At 32.3% G+C, this 20,645-nt stretch overlaps 1 protein-coding gene across 1 annotated transcript in view; it reads left to right on the plus strand.

Moving 5' to 3' along the window:
- The window catches only part of LOC147816810 (uncharacterized), a 39,974-nt gene extending 19,684 nt beyond the window's left edge, over window positions 1-20,290 (plus strand). Inside the window, exon 14 of the mRNA XM_087158445.1 lies at window positions 708-20,290. The gene's annotated coding sequence lies outside the window, so the exon portion shown is untranslated. The remainder of the gene's footprint in view (window positions 1-707) is intronic.
- The last annotated feature ends 355 nt before the right edge of the window (window positions 20,291-20,645 follow it).

Consider the following 20,645-nt stretch of genomic DNA (forward strand, 5'->3'; position numbering starts at 1 on the left):
CATATTACATAAGATTTCACTTTAACTCTTAATTCATTTTCGACCAAAGTTGCGTGAACACAACATTTCAATCAATATTTTTTTATTAATATGGTTATTGACAAGTGAAATGTTTTGAAAATGTATGATTATTCCTTTTAAAATTTATCATGTGTTTTTACAATGGGTTAAAGTTGCAAGTCGGTAAAAAAAGTAAATAAGTGAAAAAATTTCATAAACACAAGCGTTCAGCTAAATGGCTTACTCATTAATTTGGCGAAAGATGACTACACGCAGCATTTTATTTCTTACATAAAATATAATTTTTCATACACAAAATATTTTTTTGTCATATTGAAATATAAGCATATTTCAATAAAAATTATACCACATTTTATCAAATTTCTATGCCAGGCCTGAAATGGGTTAAAATAATTTATTTGAATAATATTTCAATTGATTCCTTAGAAAGGAGAAACCAAATGTTTTACTGATATTTTTTTTCAGTATTCAGTATTTCATACAAAAATGCCTAATTAAATCCTTTTTGAATGTGTTTTCTTTGATATCGATTTGCCGCTTCTGGTGCATTACTTTTACACACTTTCAATTTAATTTGACACATTGCATTATCTGGAATGTTTTTCTTTTTTATCTTATTTAACTCTGTGTTTCATTTTTTCATCTTGGCATTCAATTTTAATCTTAATAAAATATTCTTTTTTTAGAACAAAACTAAACTGGATGCAACCCAAATCAAGACTGTTTCCATAATCCAGTCTTACCGTGATATCTTCATGTAGAATCTCACTTATTGAAGCTTTGATGTAGCAACGTCCTTCCAACATTGCTCTGTCGACAACGTTTGATGACCTCAGAACACAGATATGTCATTTTTATTAATTTACAATTAAGTGTTTCTGTGAAAACTTTTTAGTGTAACAAATACTCATGTGTTTTAATTTTTATTAAAAAAAAAAATATTTGCCTCAAATGAATTTTCTGATTTTTGTCAGGGCTTCCCTTAGTTTTAGTAGCAAGACTGTGAGAAGTACTTTATGAACATGTAAACCAGATCACGTGACTCATAATGTCGACAGCAGTTTAACAGATGACCAAAAGAGTAGAGGGTAAAAAAATGCCCACCATTTATTGCGACCCTCAAAAGGAAAGAATTATATCGAAATTAAAAAAAAAAAAAACAATATTCAAAACTGTAATCGAAACGATATTCAGGCGTATTCAAAACAGTTGAATGTGAGAAATACTAAAAAAAATCTTAGCCAATGATAAAGATTATTGCAAAAATTAAATTATTTAGAATTTCATAGCTAAGGAAGAAATAATAAAGTTCTAAAGTTAAAAGATTCTATAAATTAAATATGTAAAATATTAGATAATGCAACAGGGCAAATATTTATAGTGAGTGTATTTTAGTGAGAAAGTAAGTGCATTATAGTGAGTATATTTTAGTGAATTGGTTTTCCCTCTGTTATACAATTTAAAAGAAAAATCTCATACTGTGAAGAATTATTATTCTCATTATGTATTAAAAATTCAGTTTTTTTTCCTACAAAAATGAAAGCTAGCCTTCTTCAAGTAGTAGAAAAGATGTAAATGTTTCAAATTAGCGTGTTCAAAGCAGAGGGGACAGTAAAATGAGAATCCAAAGAAAGGAACTAAAAAAAAAAAAGCCAAAATAAAAAAGCCAAAAAAAAAAGAATAAAAAAAAGGAAAGGACACTTTCTTTCAATAAGTGATGCAGCACACAAATATGACTGTAGTAACAAAAAGAGATACCAAAATGTTTAGTTCAAAAATTAATTATTGTTTAAAAACTCATTTAACGTTGGCTGTTGTCGCTGTCAATTTTTTTCTAGTGTTAGTGTTTCTAGTGTTAATTATACTATATTAAAATAAATTATGTTATGGAATTTTTCTTACGAAGTTTATGAGAGGGAATTAAAGGTCGTGTATTCCTTAGTTGAAATCGAATCTTGTATAACACTGACCAAAAAGTTTTTAATTGTTTTCTGTAGACTTAAAATGATTTAAATATAATTCAATAGACGTCAAAATTTTAAAAATGTTTAGTTGCCTACATAATTTGCAAAACACTTTAATTCAAAAATATCAAATTCCAATTTTCTATGACTCCAAATGAGTCTATCCTGACAAAAAACTTGGAAAGAAATTTAATTGAAAGCATATAATATTTAAAGCTGGCTTTAGGTGTTTCTTAGAAAGTATTTTCTTTTTTAAATTCTATAAATATTTTTAGGCAAATTTTGGAATCGTTCGAAATATTGACAACCCTCTTCTATATGATGAAAACTTCAAGTTGTTTTCGATTTACAAAAAAAAGGGAAAAATATATGAAAATTTAATGTAAAGAAAAAAAACTTGAATAAAACATAAATAAAAGTATAGAAATTGACATACTGTTTTAGTTCTATAAACAAAAATCTTCCGCAACACCAGAGGATAATAGAAAAATAAAGCAACAAACATGTGCAAAGTTGCTCAACCAATAGGGACAGAGAAACAATTTTGAACAAGATAATAAAAGAAAAGAAGAAAAGTGTGATTAGGTTTGGCTGTGACCCCAGAATGCAATAGATTATATTAAAATAGATTTCCAATCATTGGGAAATGGTGGGATATTAAGAAGGTCATTAGAAAGTTTATTTGAATTTTTTCAAAGATGCAATGATTCCCAGAAATCAAGTTCAGTAGAGGAAGAGTAGTGTTGAATGATTTTTTAGAAGAAGAAAACTAAAATATGCGATTTGAATTCCAACTACGAAGATTGGTTGAGAATTATAATTTTAGATATATATTTCGTGCTATTTAAATCTTAATTTACCAGTGCGTTTAGTTTGCAAAATATATATGCAAGATCACGTTGACACAAAATTTGACAAAACACTCATTCATTAATAATCTTTAAAGCTGCTGAAATTCAGTTTATTTACAGAGCTGAAAACGACTTGAAACTCAAATTTGCTTAAAATCTTAGTAAATTTGGGGACTGGTCAGATAAGGTAAAACACAATCTAATTGTTAAAGCTCGATTTACAAAGTTTGGAAGATTGCAAGATCAATTTTTTTATAGATGGAATCAATAATATTAGAAAACCCACGGTCTACAGCTATAGCTTTTAAGGGTACATAGCTTTTTGTTGATTAGATAACTAGTAGAACAAATTTTAGATGCACCTTAAACATGTGAGGCCAATATTGGTTCCAGGGATGTAATGAAAATTTATGAGGTGATAATGAAACAGTTTCTGATAAGCATGAGCTCTTATTTCCTGTTTAAACGTGATTTGTATGGAAGGAATTCAATACTACTAAGTACATGATCAATGTCGCGTTTGTCTATCAATGTGGAACAATCGTAGATAAACTTCAATAAATCAGTTTCATAAGAGTCACTTTAGAAGTGGATTTCCCATAGCTAAGTCGTTAATCATTTGATAAAATTTATCATTAAAACTAAAGAGGGATGACTTATAACTTTTTGTGGTTTACTACTAAGAGGTTTATTAATTTATACTAACTCTTTCCAAATAAGCTTGATCCATTTTTTTTTTTTTCAAGTTTCTTTACATCGTTTTTTTTTCAATTTTCCTTTCATCGTTTTCTCCCAGGATTTTATTTCATTATTTTTTTAATTTCTTTTCAAATATATTTCTTCCAAGGTTGTCTTTTTCCAAAATTTCATTCGATGTGTTTCCAAAGTTTCATTCAATGTGTTTCCAAAGTTTCATTCAATGTGTTTCCAATGTTTCATTCAATGTGTTTCCAATGTTTCATTCAGTGTGTTTCCAATGTTTCATTCAGTGTGTTTCCAATGTTTCATTCAGTGTGTTTCTAATGTTTCATTCAATGTGTTTCCAATGTTTCATTCAATGTGTTTCCAATGTTTCATTCAATGTGTTTCCAATGTTTCATTCAATGTGCTTCCAAAGTTTCATTCAATGTGTTTCCAATGTTTCATTCAATGTGTTTCCAATGTTTCATTCAATGTGTTTCCAAAGTTTCATTCAATGTGTTTCCAAAGTTTCATTCAATGTGTTTCCAAAGTTTCATTCAATGTGTTTCCAAAGTTTCATTCAATGTGTTTCCAAAGTTTCATTCAATGTGTTTCCAAAGTTTCATTCAATGTGTTTCCAAAGTTTCATTCAATGTGTTTCCAAAGTTTCATTCAATGTGTTTCCAAAGTTTCATTCAATGTGTTTCCAAAGTTTCATTCAATGTGTTTCCAAAGTTTCATTCAATGTGCTTCCAAAGTTTCATTCAATGTGCTTCCAAAGTTTCATTCAATGTGCTTCCAAAGTTTCATTCAATGTGCTTCCAAAGTTTCATTCAATGTGCTTCCAAAGTTTTCTTTGTGTTGTTTTTTTCAAGGGTTTTTTCAATGCTTTTTCGATTTTTTTTTCACTCTTTTTATTTTCAAGTTTTGTTTCATTGTGTCTTTTCCTGATTCTTTTTCCTTATTTTTAAAATTTTCTCAATTCTGTTTTTTCAAGTTCTCATTGTGTTATTTCTATTTTTTCTTGTTTTTTTTAATGTAATTTTTCTATTGTTTTTTTAAAAATTATTTTTCCCTTATTTTTGTATTTTTTTTCAAATTATTTTAATTGCAAATTTTATTTAATGATTAAATGCTTAGCTATGGGTAATACTGTCAGTCCCTTAAGTATCCACTACTTTAAAATGAAACTTTTGGATCAATTAAAGTTCCTTCTTAATAGACGCCGGTCGACGATTGTTTCACACTGATAGCCAATAAGGACGTTGATAAGTTCCCCAATATTATGATTTTTATAGATCTTTGCATAGAATTCACATTTAAACAAGAAAATAAGTTGCTTGTCTTGGAAATCTTTATTTTTCGTAATTACAATTTCCTTCATAAAATTTTATTCTCTCTATAGAAAAGATTGATGGCTTACCAATTCTTTAATGTAGTGCTTCTAAATTTTGTGCAAATAACTATCGCCATATTGAAAGCCTCTTTACATTAAAGTTAACACTGTAGACCGTGGTTTTCTTTCTAATTTTGTTGATTTATCGAAAGAAAATTACTCTAGCAATTCACCAAGCTCTCTAATTCAAACTTTAACAGTTTGATTGTATTACCGCGAGCAATACCCAAATAGCTGTGATGATGAGAAAACTTGAGTTAAGTTATTTTCTCCCATATTAATATATTTTCCCCAACCTTAAACACCTTATTGTTCATATCTAGGGTATTAATCAAATTTTGCGTCAATGCAACCTTGTGTACATTGGAGAATTCAAATGTACTAGGATATTAACTGAACATTATCAAAACATTCAATGCTGCACTTAATCTACCGATTTTTATTTTTAGGAATCATTCTGTATGTTGAAAAATTCTTATAAAGTTAAAGCTATTTCCAGTAGCCTACTTTTTCCCCTATGTTTGCAACGATTTTAATTGTAATTTAATATTTTGACTCATAGAGCACCTGCCAAATCCCTTCATCTGCTTATCTCCTTTCATTTATTATCTAATTCAAACTTGTTCATCTGTTCCTATTAGTTAAAAACATGATTAAAGAGGTGTAGGTTTATCCATGTTTGTTTATAAAACAAAAGTACGGGGATTTCAGTACTTTTATTTAAGCTTTATTTAGGGTTTTTTTTCGCAGTAGTTCATACTAATTTTAATCCTACTATTAGATTTTTTTTTCATTTTTAATTCAATTTCATCTAAAAATCAAAAAAAGTTAATCATTTTACACTTATTTTTATCTGAACAGATTGTAATAAACTTCTCTTTATGAATTTAATTTTACGTAGAATTTGATCATTTTCTTTCCAAAAAATATATTGTTTTTCGAAAACAATATTTACAGCTAACTTTAGAAAATTCCTATGTTAAATAATGTTAAAAAAAATCAAAAATCTTTTGCTGATTCCTTTGAAATGATAGTTGAGGTAAAGGAGGAGGCGAGTATCTGAACAATCTAAAAAAATACTCATTAAATTGTATTATATCGAATTCTATCATTAGTATTGCCGGAGCCTGAAAAAATTAATTAAAAATTAATCATTTGAAATTTGCCTAAAAATATTTACAAAATTGAAAAATTTAATAATGTAAAATTGCGTACTTATCTTTTATATTTCAATGTTCAAAATTTCCCTAGTATTGTAAAAATATAAAAGAAAACAATAATAAATCTTGAATGCATTAAACTATAATTGAGTTATTTTTAAAAATATGTGTACTTGCATGTAACGCCTGCGCTGCAGAAAATAGCGTAAACTGAACAAAGCGTTGAAAATACAATTTTTTTAGTAGCTTCAAAGATCTTCTATTTAAATACTGTCGTTCTAAAATATTCAGATACTTCACTAAATAATCTACGCTTGTAGAATGAAATCAAGATTTTGCAATTTTTTTTCTGGTGCATCACTTATTGAAATAAAAAGACAAAGATTCCCAACCAGCTTGCAATTATGAGGTACTGTGTTAGTAAGGTCAAAAGGAAATTTAAAAAAAAATTTATTTTGTAAATTTGATATGCGACTTTTAGTAATATTATTTAAAATAAGTGTAGGAAACAAATCTCTCAATAAAACTAAAAATCTTTGCAGTTTCTTACTTACCTAAAAGTAATGTTACCTGAGGCGCAATACTAAGTACTGCAGCACCTATTGCTTTGCTGCATGGTTTCTGTTACCCACAATTTAAAAATCAGAAAATTCATAAAGCAGACAAGTTTTATAAATGCCCATTTTGTGTGTCTGCAAATAGTGATCTTATTGTAGTTTATTATATTGAAAATGAGACTAAAACTGAAATGTAACAAAATAAAAAAAAAGGTTGTAGATGCATAAAACAGCATTAGCAGAACTATATTAATTATATAAATAATAAAGAAGCAACAAAATTAATATCAAATCAATAGATATTTTTATTCCAATAACGGGAAACTTGAAAGGTCAGAAAAAAAAAATCTCAAAAGTTATAGTCTATTATATATTTATTATCTACATTTTTGTGACAACAGTAAAACATGAAAATGGACAGATTAAGCAGAAGTATGCCGAGATGTTTCAAACTAGCGCATCTCCAATCAATGAAATCTAAGCTACATTAAAAGAGCTGGAAATACTCTTCCCATTCCGTCCTGTGACTAAGACTTTGACGAAGTCAAACAACTACAGAGAAGAGGTGTCTGGTAAAACTCTCTAAAGTTGCTACTCCTGTGGTAGTTCTATCAAAGAAGAATAAAGCTGTCAGCCAATTTTCTGCGATTTTAGATTTACTGCCAACAAAGTGAAGTAGTAGCCTCAAGATTTACTAATTATTGATACTCATCGAGATTTAATCATAAGTCAATTGTGTGTGGTTAAGTCAATTGCATAATAATCCATAAGTCAAGTATATTAATTGCAAGTCCTCCGGTATACTTTCTAAAAGAGATTGTCAGACGAAGTCAAGCAACTACAGATAAGAGATGTCCGGTAGAACTCTCTAAATTTGATACCCCACTGGTAGTTCTACCAAGGAAGCATTCAGATGCCAGGGGCAATTGTATTGCACTAAAAATTGCAATCTCAGATAGTTCCAAGTTGGAAACACTTAATCCAGTGCTCAACAATGAGAAAAATTTCCCCAAATCGCCCATGCTAAATAAATGCTAAAATTGATACTCAACTAATCAAGATGGAATTTGATACTGCTGCCAATACCTTAATTGTATGAGAAACTTGGATAAACTCCAAATTACATTAGTCAAACATTTTTCCCACAACAATTAACCAAAAAAATTACAACCAAGTTTTAATAGGCTCAATGTCTGCCACTAGAGGCGTCTTTGAAATATATCAACGTACGAACTGATAAATATATGCTAAGTAGTTTAAATAAAGACCAAAGCAGTTACGTTATTCAATAAATTTTGGAAAAACAAAAACATAACAAATTCAACAGAAATTAGAATTATAAAAACGAATGTTGAATCTGTATTATTATATGGATCTACGACATGGCACGGCAAGAAAAATAAATTGAAAAAATAAAGTATTTATTATCAACTGTTTAAGAAGAATAGAGTGCATCAAAGTAAAATTTCTCATGCAGAAATATTTAGATAAGAAAAACAAAATCTAATCTGGAAATTAAAAACTGTAAATGAAAACGGATTAATCATATTTCTGCATAACCCTGAAAATTTTAAAGTAAAAATTTTTTTTGTTTGGAGCTCTCAGGGCTTTGAGAAAGAGGTAGAACTAAAATTACTTTGCGCAAGATGATTGCAAGCGGATTGAAAACAATAGGAAAGACATGAAGTAAGATAAGCGATCCAGACACAAATAGAATGAGATGGAAAGCTGTGATAGAAGATCTATGCTGAAATTTAGAGTGAGATGGAAAGATGTGAAGTGGTAGAAAGCTCCAATTTAGACTGTGCTTGAAAACTGTAAAGTGGTTAAAAGCCCCAATTAAGAGTGAGATGGAACGCTGAACTGGTAGAAAGCCCAAATCTAGACATGAAAAGCTGTGAAGTGGTAGAAAGCTACAATTGAGAGTGAGATTGAAAACTGCAAGGTGGTTAAAAGCCCCAATTAAGAGTGAGATGGAATGTTGAACTGGTAGAAAGCCTGAATCTAGACATGGAAAGCTGTGAAGTAGTAGAAAGCTACAATTGAGAGTGAAATTGAAAACCGCAAGGTGGTTAAAAGCCCCAATTAAGAGTGATATGGAATGTTGAACTGGTAGAAAGTCTGAATCTAGACATGGAAAGCTGTGAAGTGGAAGAAAGCCCCAATTGAGAGTGAGATTGAAAACTGCAAGGTGGTTAAAAGCCCCAATTAAGAGTGAGATGGAATGTTGAACTGGTAGAAAGCCTGAATCTAGACATGGAAAGCTGTGAAGTGGTAGAAAGCCCAAATTGAGAGTGAGATTGAAAACTGCAAGGTGGTTAAAAGCCCCAATTGAGAGTGAGATGGAACGCTGAACTGGTAGAAAGCCTGAATCTAGACATGGAAAGCTGTGAAGTGGTAGAAAGCCCCAATTGAGAATAAGATTGAAAACTGCAAGGTGGTTAAAAGCCCCAAATAAGAGTAAGATGGAACGCTGAACTGGTAGAAAGCCCGAATCTAGACATGGAAAGCTGTGAAGTGGAAGAAAGCCCCAATTGAGAATGAGATTGAAAACTGCAAGGTGGTTAAAAGCCCCAATTAAGAGTGAGATGGAATGTTGAACTGGTAGAAAGTCTGAATCTAGACATGGAAAGCTGTGAAGTGGTAGAAAGCCACAATTGAGAGTGAAATTGAAAACCGCAAGGTGGTTAAAAGACCCAATTAAGAGTGAGATGGAATGTTGAACTGGTAGAAAGCCTGACTCTAGACATGGAAAGCTGTGAAGTGGAAGAAAGCCCCAATTGAGAGTGAGATTGAAATCTGCAAGGTGGTTAAAAGCCCCAATTAAGAGGGAGATGGAATGTTGAACTGGTAGAAAGCCTGAATCTAGACATGGAAAGCTGTGAAGTGGTAGAAAGCCCCAATTGAGAGTGAGATTGAAAACTGCAAGGGGGTTAAAAGCCCCAATTAAGAGTAAGATGGAACGCTGAACTGGTAGAAAGCCTGAATCTAGACATGGAAAGCTGTGAAGTGGTAGAAAGCCCCAATTGAGAGTGAGATTGAAAACCGCAAGGTGGTTAAAAGCCCCAATTAAGAGTAATATGGAATGTTGAACTGGTAGAAAGCCTGAATCTAGACATGGAAAGCTGTGAAGTGGAAGAAAGCCCCAATTGAGAGTGAGATTGAAATCTGCAAGGTGGTTAAAAGCCCCAATTAAGAGGGAGATGGAATGTTGAACTGGTAGAAAGCCTGAATCTAGACATGGAAAGCTGTGAAGTGGTAGAAAGCCCAAATTGAGAGTGAGATTGAAAACTGCAAGGTGGTTAAAAGCCCCAATTGAGAGTGAGATGGAACGCTGAACTGGTAGAAAGCCTGAATCTAGACATGGAAAGCTGTGAAGTGGTAGAAAGCCCCAATTGAGAATAAGATTGAGAACTGCAAGGTGGTTAAAAGCCCCAATTAAGAGTAAGATGGAACGCTGAACTGGTAGAAAGCCCGAATCTAGACATGGAAAGCTGTGAAGTGGAAGAAAGCCCCAATTGAGAATGAGATTGAAAACTGCAAGGTGGTTAAAAGCCCCAATTAAGAGTGAGATGGAATGTTGAACTGGTAGAAAGTCTGAATCTAGACATGGAAAGCTGTGAAGTGGTAGAAAGCCACAATTGAGAGTGAAATTGAAAACCGCAAGGTGGTTAAAAGACCCAATTAAGAGTGAGATGGAATGTTGAACTGGTAGAAAGCCTGACTCTAGACATGGAAAGCTGTGAAGTGGAAGAAAGCCCCAATTGAGAGTGAGATTGAAATCTGCAAGGTGGTTAAAAGCCCCAATTAAGAGGGAGATGGAATGTTGAACTGGTAGAAAGCCTGAATCTAGACATGGAAAGCTGTGAAGTGGTAGAAAGCCCCAATTGAGAGTGAGATTGAAAACTGCAAGGGGGTTAAAAGCCCCAATTAAGAGTAAGATGGAACGCTGAACTGGTAGAAAGCCTGAATCTAGACATGGAAAGCTGTGAAGTGGTAGAAAGCCCCAATTGAGAGTGAGATTGAAAACCGCAAGGTGGTTAAAAGCCCCAATTAAGAGTAATATGGAATGTTGAACTGGTAGAAAGCCTGAATCTAGACATGGAAAGCTGTGAAGTGGAAGAAAGCCCCAATTGAGAGTGAGATTGAAATCTGCAAGGTGGTTAAAAGCCCCAATTAAGAGCGAGATGGAATGTTGAACTGGTAGAAAGCCTGAATCTAGACATGGAAAGCTGTGAAGTGGTAGAAAGCCCCAATTGAGAGTGAGATTGAAAACTGCAAGGTGGTTAAAAGCCCCAATTAAGAGCGAGATGGAATGTTGAACTGGTAGAAAGCCTGAATCTAGACATGGAAAGCTGTGAAGTGGTAGAAAGCCACAATTGAGAGTGAAATTGAAAACCGCAAGGTGGTTAAAAGCCCCAATTAAGAGTGATATGGAATGTTGAACTGGTAGAAAGCCTGAATCTAGAAATGGAAAGCTGTGAAGTGGAAGAAAGCCCCAATTGAGAATGAGATTGAAAACTGCAAGGTGGTTAAAAGCCCCAATTAAGAGTGAGATGGAACGCTGAACTGGTAGAAAGCCCGAACCTAGACATGGAAAGCTGTGAAGTGATAGAAAGCCACAATTGAGAGTGAGATTGAAAACTGCAAGGTGGTTAAAAGCCCCAATTAAGAGTGAGATGGAATGTTGAACTGGTAGAAAGCCTGAATCTAGACATGGAAAGCTGTGAAGTGGTAGAAAGCCCCAATTGAGAGTGAGATTGAAAACCGCAAGGTGGTTAAAAGCCCCAATTAAGAGTAATATGGAATGTTGAACTGGTAGAAAGCCTGAATCTAGACATGGAAAGCTGTGAAGTGGAAGAAAGCCCCAATTGAGAGTGAGATTGAAATCTGCAAGGTGGTTAAAAGCCCCAATTAAGAGGGAGATGGAATGTTGAACTGGTAGAAAGCCTGAATCTAGACATGGAAAGCTGTGAAGTGGTAGAAAGCCCAAATTGAGAGTGAGATTGAAAACTGCAAGGTGGTTAAAAGCCCCAATTGAGAGTGAGATGGAACGCTGAACTGGTAGAAAGCCTGAATCTAGACATGGAAAGCTGTGAAGTGGTAGAAAGCCCCAATTGAGAATAAGATTGAGAACTGCAAGGTGGTTAAAAGCCCCAATTAAGAGTAAGATGGAACGCTGAACTGGTAGAAAGCCCGAATCTAGACATGGAAAGCTGTGAAGTGGAAGAAAGCCCCAATTGAGAATGAGATTGAAAACTGCAAGGTGGTTAAAAGCCCCAATTAAGAGTGAGATGGAATGTTGAACTGGTAGAAAGTCTGAATCTAGACATGGAAAGCTGTGAAGTGGTAGAAAGCCACAATTGAGAGTGAAATTGAAAACCGCAAGGTGGTTAAAAGACCCAATTAAGAGTGAGATGGAATGTTGAACTGGTAGAAAGCCTGACTCTAGACATGGAAAGCTGTGAAGTGGAAGAAAGCCCCAATTGAGAGTGAGATTGAAATCTGCAAGGTGGTTAAAAGCCCCAATTAAGAGGGAGATGGAATGTTGAACTGGTAGAAAGCCTGAATCTAGACATGGAAAGCTGTGAAGTGGTAGAAAGCCCCAATTGAGAGTGAGATTGAAAACTGCAAGGGGGTTAAAAGCCCCAATTAAGAGTAAGATGGAACGCTGAACTGGTAGAAAGCCTGAATCTAGACATGGAAAGCTGTGAAGTGGTAGAAAGCCCCAATTGAGAGTGAGATTGAAAACCGCAAGGTGGTTAAAAGCCCCAATTAAGAGTAATATGGAATGTTGAACTGGTAGAAAGCCTGAATCTAGACATGGAAAGCTGTGAAGTGGAAGAAAGCCCCAATTGAGAGTGAGATTGAAATCTGCAAGGTGGTTAAAAGCCCCAATTAAGAGCGAGATGGAATGTTGAACTGGTAGAAAGCCTGAATCTAGACATGGAAAGCTGTGAAGTGGTAGAAAGCCCCAATTGAGAGTGAGATTGAAAACTGCAAGGTGGTTAAAAGCCCCAATTAAGAGCGAGATGGAATGTTGAACTGGTAGAAAGCCTGAATCTAGACATGGAAAGCTGTGAAGTGGTAGAAAGCCACAATTGAGAGTGAAATTGAAAACCGCAAGGTGGTTAAAAGCCCCAATTAAGAGTGATATGGAATGTTGAACTGGTAGAAAGCCTGAATCTAGAAATGGAAAGCTGTGAAGTGGAAGAAAGCCCCAATTGAGAATGAGATTGAAAACTGCAAGGTGGTTAAAAGCCCCAATTAAGAGTGAGATGGAACGCTGAACTGGTAGAAAGCCCGAACCTAGACATGGAAAGCTGTGAAGTGATAGAAAGCCACAATTGAGAGTGAGATTGAAAACTGCAAGGTGGTTAAAAGCCCCAATTAAGAGTGAGATGGAATGTTGAACTGGTAGAAAGCCTGAATCTAGACATGGAAAGCTGTGAAGTGGTAGAAAGCCCCAATTGAGAGTGAGATTGAAAACTGCAAGGCGGTTAAAAGCCCCAATTAAGAGTGAGATGGAATGTTGAACTGGTAGAAAGCCTGAATCTAGACATGGAAAGCTGTGAAGTGGTAGAAAGCCCCAATTGAGAGTGAGATTGAAATCTGCAAGGTGGTTAAAAGCCCCAATTAAGAGCGAGATGGAATGTTGAACTGATAGAAAGCCTGAATCTAGACATGGAAAGCTGTGAAGTGGTAGAAAGCCCCAATTAAGAGTGAGATGGAATGTTGAACTGGTAGAAAGCCTGAATCTAGACATGGAAAGCTGTGAAGTGGTAGAAAGCCCCAATTGAGAGTGAGATTGAAAACTGCAAGGTGGTTAAAAGCCCCAATTAAGAGTGATATGGAATGTTGGACTGGTAGAAAGCCTGAATCTAGACATGGAAAGCTGTGAAGTGGTAGAAAGCCACAATTGAGAGTGAAATTGAAAACCGCAAGGTGGTTAAAAGCCCCAATTAAGAGTGATATGGAATGTTGAACTGGTAGAAAGCCTGAATCTAGACATGGAAAGCTGTGAAGTGGAAGAAAGCCCCAATTGAGAGTGAGATTGAAAACTGCAAGGCGGTTAAAAGCCCCAATTGAGAGTGAGATGGAACGCTGAACTGGTAGAAAGCCCGAATCTAGACATGGAAAGCTGTGAAGTGGTAGAAAGCCCCAATTGAGAGTGAGATTAAAATCTGCAAGGTGGTTAAAAGCCCCAATTAAGAGCGAGATGGAATGTTGAACTGGTAGAAAGCCTGAATCTAGACATGGAAAGCTGTGAAGTGGTAGAAAGCCCCAATTGAGAGTGAGATTGAAAACTGCAAGGTGGTTAAAAGCCCCAATTAAGAGTGATATGGAATGTTGAACTGGTAGAAAGCCTGAATCTAGACATGGAAAGCTGTGAAGTGGAAGAAAGCCCCAATTGAGAGTGAGATTGAAAACTGCAAGGCGGTTAAAAGCCCCAATTAAGAGTGAGATGGAACGCTGAACTGGTAGAAAGCCCGAATCTAGACATGGAAAGCTGTGAAGTGGTAGAAAGCCCCAATTGAGAGTGAGATTAAAATCTGCAAGGTGGTTAAAAGCCCCAATTAAGAGCGAGATGGAATGTTGAACTGGTAGAAAGCCTGAATCTAGACATGGAAAGCTGTGAAGTGGTAGAAAGCCCCAATTGAGAGTGAGATTGAAAATTGCAAGGTGGTTAAAAGCCCCAATTAAGAGTGAGATGGAATGTTGAACTGGTAGAAAGTCTGAATCTAGACATGGAAAGCTGTGAAGTGGTAGAAAGCCCCAATTAAGAGTGAGATGGAATGTTGAACTGGTAGAAAGCCTGAATCTAGACATGGAAAGCTGTGAAGTGGTAGAAAGTCCAAATTTATAGTGAGATTGAAAACTGCAAGGTGGTTAAAAGCCCCAATTAAGAGTGAGATGGAATGTTGAACTGGTAGAAAGCCTGAATCTAGACATGGAAAGCTGTGAAGTGGTAGAAAGCCCCAATTGAGAGTGAGATTGGAAACTGCAAGGTGGTTAAAAGCCCCAATTAAGAGTGAGATGGAATGTTGAACTGGTAGAAAGCCTGAATCTAGACATGGAAAGCTGTGAAGTGGTAGAAAGCCCCAATTGTGAGTGAGATTGAAAACTGCAAGGTGGTTAAAATCCTCAATTAAGAGTGAGATGGAATGTTGAACTGGTAGAAAGCCTGAATCTAGACATGGAAAGCTGTGAAGTGGTAGAAAGCTCCAATTTCGAGTGAGATGGAAAGATGTGAAGTGTTAGAAAGCTCCAATTTAGACTGTGATTGAAAACTGTAAAGTGGTTAAAAGCCCCAATTAAAAATGAGATGGAACGCTGAACTGGTAGAAAGCCCGAGTCTAGACATGGAAAGCTGTGAAGTGGTAGAAAGCCCCAATGTCGAGTGAGATGTTAAGATGTGAAGTGTTAGAAAGCCACAAGGTGTGTGCTTAAGTCAAGTATATTAATTGCAAGTCTTCCAAAATACTTTCTAAAAAAGACTGTGTCTGACGAAGTCAAGCAACTACAGAGAAGAGGTGTCTGGTAGAACTCTCCATAGTTGCTACTCCGGTGGTAGTTCTACCAAAGAAGAATAAAGCTGTCTGCCAATTTTCGGCGATTTTAGATTTACTGCCAACAAAGTGAACGAATAGTGGTTGAAAGCTCCAATTTGTAGTGAGATGGAAAGCTGTGATAGAAGCCCCTATGCTAAAATTTAGAGTGAGAATGAAAGCTGAAAAAGAATTTTAAAAGATGAAATGAACACTTTGATATCCTAATAATCTTTGTAAAGAAAAACACGATACATTAAAAAATATAGTTGTATATTGATAACAAAAAAGTGCTTGAAACACCATCATTTGAAGAAATTTAGAAATAGATAAAAGCTTAAGGAAGAATTTAAAAGATGGAATTAGCAGAAAAATGAAACTCTATAACTTAGCAGATCTTAAGTTAGGAAAAAAATGTCCCTCAGAAATGACTGAAGCAACAACAATATTAAGTCTGCATAATAATAAGTTACAAGTCAAGGTGAGACATTCAAAAATTAATTTTAAAAAATTTCTTCAAATTTTAAAAAATTCAATCCTAGTCCTGCCTTATTAACACTTTTCAATAACAATACTTTAAGTTAGGAAAAAGTTTTATGTGTCTACAAACTTGTCAGTAATGCTTTTATATTTGTTAAAAAATGACTACCAAATGTATGTACAAATCGTGCGTCCTTATTTATGCACGATATAATATGTTTCTTTATTGTTGAAGAAATTTTCAATGTTTGTATATATCTGAAATATTTTTTCTCTTAAGCAAATTTCTGAAATAAGCATTTCTTTTTAATGACTTTAGGTTACAAATTGCTGAACTATCATTATAATTCATTTACAGTAAGAATTTTCCTTCAAAGGAATTTTAATGTGATAAATCATTACACTTACTATGAGACAAACTTAAGCTTTAATATTTGGTTTTAAAGATGCAGAGAATTTCATTTAATGCTTGAGAATAAGATTACGTTCATAATACTGGCCGACTTCTTTCATTAAATATTCTAAATATCTTCTCAATGTAATGTAAAAGTAATTTCTTAGAATTAAAGGTGACTGTGCATTTTATTAATAATCCTGGCGTTCTTCCTTTTTAATACAAATTCTTTGCAATCTAATATGTAAGTCTTTACTTAGAAATTGTTATCTGATGTGAGGCAATTAAAGATTGCTGTTTTTTAACAGTACTTCTCCATAAGTATTCTAAATATTTTCTCAATGTAATATAAAAGTAATTTTTTAGACTTAAAGGTGACTGTGCATTTTTTTATAATCCTGGCGTTCTTCCTTTTTAATACAAATTTTTTGCAATCTAATATGTAAGTCTTTAGTTAGAAATTGTTATCTGAAATGGGGCAATTAAAGATTGCTGTTTTTTTAACAGTACTTCTCCATAAATATTCTAAATATTTTCTCAATCTAATATAAAAGTAATTTTTTAGACTTAAAGGTGACTGTGCATTTTTTTATAATCCTGGCGTTCTTCCTTTTTAATACAAATTCTTTGCAATCTAATATGTAAGTCTTTAGTTAGAAATTGTTATCTGAAATGGGGCAATTAAAGATTGCTGTTTTTTTAACAGTACTTCTCCATAAATATTCTAAATATTTTCTCAATCTAATATAAAAGTAATTTTTTAGACTTAAAGGTGACTGTGCATTTTTTTATAATCCTGGCGTTCTTCCTTTTTAATACAAATTCTTTGCAATCTAATATGTAAGTCTTTAGTTAGAAATTGTTATCTGAAATGGGGCAATTAAAGATTGCTGTTTTTTTAACAGTACTTCTCCATAAATATTCTAAATATTTTCTCAATCTAATATAAAAGTAATTTTTTAGACTTAAAGGTGACTGTGCATTTTTTTATAATCCTGGCGTTCTTCCTTTTTAATACAAATTCTTTGCAATCTAATATGTAAGTCTTTAGTTAGAAATTGTTATCTGAAATGGGGCAATTAAAGATTGCTGTTTTTTTAACAGTACTTCTCCATAAATATTCTAAATATTTTCTCAATCTAATATAAAAGTAATTTTTTAGACTTAAAGGTGACTGTGCATTTTTTTATAATCCTGGTGTTCTTCCTTTTTAATACAAATTCTTTGCAATCTAATATGTAAGTCTTTAGTTAGAAATTGTTATCTGAAATGGGGCAATTAAAGATTGCTGTTTTTTTAACAGTACTTCTCCATAAATATTTTCTCAATCTAATATAAAAGTAATTTTTTAGACTTAAAGGTGACTGTGCATTTTTTTATAATCCTGGCGTTCTTCCTTTTTAATACAAATTCTTTGCAATCTAATATGTAAGTCTTTAGTTAGAAATTGTTATCTGAAATGGGGCAATTAAAGATTGCTGTTTTTTTAACAGTACTTCTCCATAAATATTTTCTCAATCTAATATAAAAGTAATTTTTTAGACTTAAAGGTGACTGTGCATTTTTTTATAATCCTGGCGTTCTTCCTTTTTAATACAAATTCTTTGCTATCTAATATGTAAGTCTTTATAATTGTTGAGGTAAAAGGTGGCTATAATTTCTTTAGGAATTAGCTATATTTAATATCTAGTAAGCGTTGGTTGATTTCTAATAGTAGTATATCAATTACATTACGAGGGCTTTACTGCAATGGGGCATGTGAAATTTATTCAGGCACTTATATTTTTTAATAACATTTTGCAATGCCAACTTTTCAGTCTAATGTGACTAATGAATGACTAATGAATAAGGGTTAGGTTTTGAGACATATATTTAATCTTCAAATTTGCGTAGAGGCATCGATTTTTTAAAAGCTGGAGACTGATATTTCTTTTTTATAAGACATAAATCTTATCTTTAAATTTCAAAAGAGACTGTCGATTTTTTAAAAGCTGGAGACTGATATTTCTTTCTTATAAGACATAAATCTATCTTTAAATTTCAAAAGAGACTGTCGATTTTTTAAAAGCTGGTGACTGATATTTCTTTTTTATAAGACATAAATCTATCTTTAAATTTCAAAAGAGACTGTTGATTTTTTAAATGCTGGAGACTGATATTTCTTTTTTATAAGACATAAATCTATCTTTAAATTTCAAAAGAGACTGTTGATTTTTTAAATGCTGGAGACTGATATTTCTTTTTTATAAGACATAAATCTTATCTTTAAATTTCAAAAGAGACTGTTGATTTTTTAAATGCTGGAGACTGATATTTCTTTCTTATAAGACATAAATCTATCTTTAAATTTCAAAAGAGACTGTCGATTTTTTAAAAGCTGGAGACTGATATTTCTTTTTCATAAAATATAAATCTTATCTTTAAATTTCAAAAGAGACTGTCGATTTTTTTAAAGCTGGAGACTGATATTTCTTTTTTATAAGACATAAATCTTACCTTTAAATTTCAAAAGAGACTGTTGATTTTTTAAAAGCTGGAGACTGATATTTCTTTCTTATAAGACATAAATCTATCTTTAAATTTCAAAAGAGACTGTCGATTTTTTAAAGGCTGGAGACTGATATTTCTTTTTTATAAGACATAAATCTTATCTTTAAATTTCAAAAGAGACTGTTGATTTTTTAAAAGCTGGAGACTGATATTTCTTTCTTATAAGACATAAATCTATCTTTAAATTTCAAAAGAGACTGTCGATTTTTTAAAAGCTGGAGACTGATATTTCTTTTTCATAAAATATAAATCTTATCTTTAAATTTCAAAAGAGACTGTCGATTTTTTTAAAGCTGGAGACTGATATTTCTTTTTTATAAGACATAAATCTTACCTTTAAATTTCAAAAGAGACTGTTGATTTTTTAAAAGCTGGAGACTGATATTTCTTTCTTATAAGACATAAATCTATCTTTAAATTTCAAAAGAGACTGTCGATTTTTTAAAGGCTGGAGACTGATATTTCTTTTTTATAAGACATAAATCTTATCTTTAAATTTCAAAAGAGACTGTTGATTTTTTAAAAGCTGGAGACTGATATTTCTTTTTTATAAGACATAAATCTTATCTTTAAATTTCAAAAGAGACTGTCGATTTTTTAAAAGCTGGAGACTGATATTTCTTTTTTATAAGACATAAATCTTATCTTTAAATTTCAAAAGAGACTGTTGATTTTTTAAAAGCTGGAGACTGATATTTCTTTCTTATAAGACATAAATCTATCTTTAAATTTCAAAAGAGACTGTCGAAGCTCGAGACTGATATTTCTTTTTTATAAGACATAAATCTTATCTTTAAATTTCAAAAGAGACTGTTGATTTTTTAAAAGCTGGAGACTGATATTTCTTTTTTATAAGACATAAATCTTATCTTTAAATTTCAAGAGACTGTCGATTTTTTAAAAGCTGGAGAATCCTTTTTTATTAAATTTTTCAAACTTCCTTTAGGTAATGGGATAAAATATAAAGACTATGAGACATATAAATTTTTTACTTTTCCGTAATCCTAAAAATTCTTTGCTACAGCGGACGCTGATCCAATTCTAAAAATCCTCAATGGTACGTTTAGTGCAATATTTTTTTTAACTGAGTAAGTTAGTCATTTTTGGATTAAATCATGTTTGGTTGGATGCAATTATGTTACTTGCTTCCATTTTATGGTTGAAAACAAATGTAGGTATTTTTACGTTTAAGTACTTTTAAGTTACTTTAGTTACTTTTGATTATTAGGTAATCAAAATTAACATTATTCTAAATTTACTTCTTGAAAAATTGATACGAAGTAATTTATTATTGTTTAACGAGCATGTTTTTTGTATGCTTTTTGATATTTTTTAAGAAAATGTTTTTATTTGGAAAACGAAAGTTTGTTTATACAAATTATTTATATATTTTGTGAGCACTTCAAAGAAGCACGTTTGTTTTTTAGTTTTAAAAAAGTATTGTTTTTTATTTCTTATTTGTGTTTGGTTTATTTTATGACAACAAAGTGTTGTGTTTGTTTAATTTTGACAATTTTTAATATATTTAAGTATTTATTTTGAAAACAGAATTTTGTTCAAATTGTTTAATTATATTTCGTATGTACTCCAAGGAAGTACGTTTGTTGTGTTTTTCTTTCAGTTTAGAAATGTTTTGTATTACTTATTTGGTATATTTTGTTACGACAATAAATTTTTGTCACGTTTACATTGTTTGTTTAATTTTGACTATCATTGATATTTTTAAGATATTCTTAAGTATAATTTTCAAGTTATTTCATTGAAAAATTTCAACCAGCAACAGTTGAACTAAAGTAAAGTCATGGTATAAAAACATTGATGTGCATTTAATGTTTTTATATATTTGGACTCAAACTTTAAAAATTGCATCGCTACCAGCTTATCTGTTATATCCTGAAGTGTTTTCTGAGTTGTAGTAGAATATAGAAATCTAAACTGTGTAGTTTTTATAAATCAGAATTAAAAACTTTTTGTCCAGTACGACGCAATACTGCTTACAAAACTGACAGGGGAAAAAAGCAAACATTTCGTATTCATTACTT

This window comes from Parasteatoda tepidariorum, chromosome 1 (genome assembly GCF_982258835.1).
Source record: "Parasteatoda tepidariorum strain Cologne lab strain chromosome 1, Ptep-v5.0, whole genome shotgun sequence".
Lineage (NCBI taxonomy): Eukaryota > Metazoa > Arthropoda > Arachnida > Araneae > Theridiidae > Parasteatoda > Parasteatoda tepidariorum.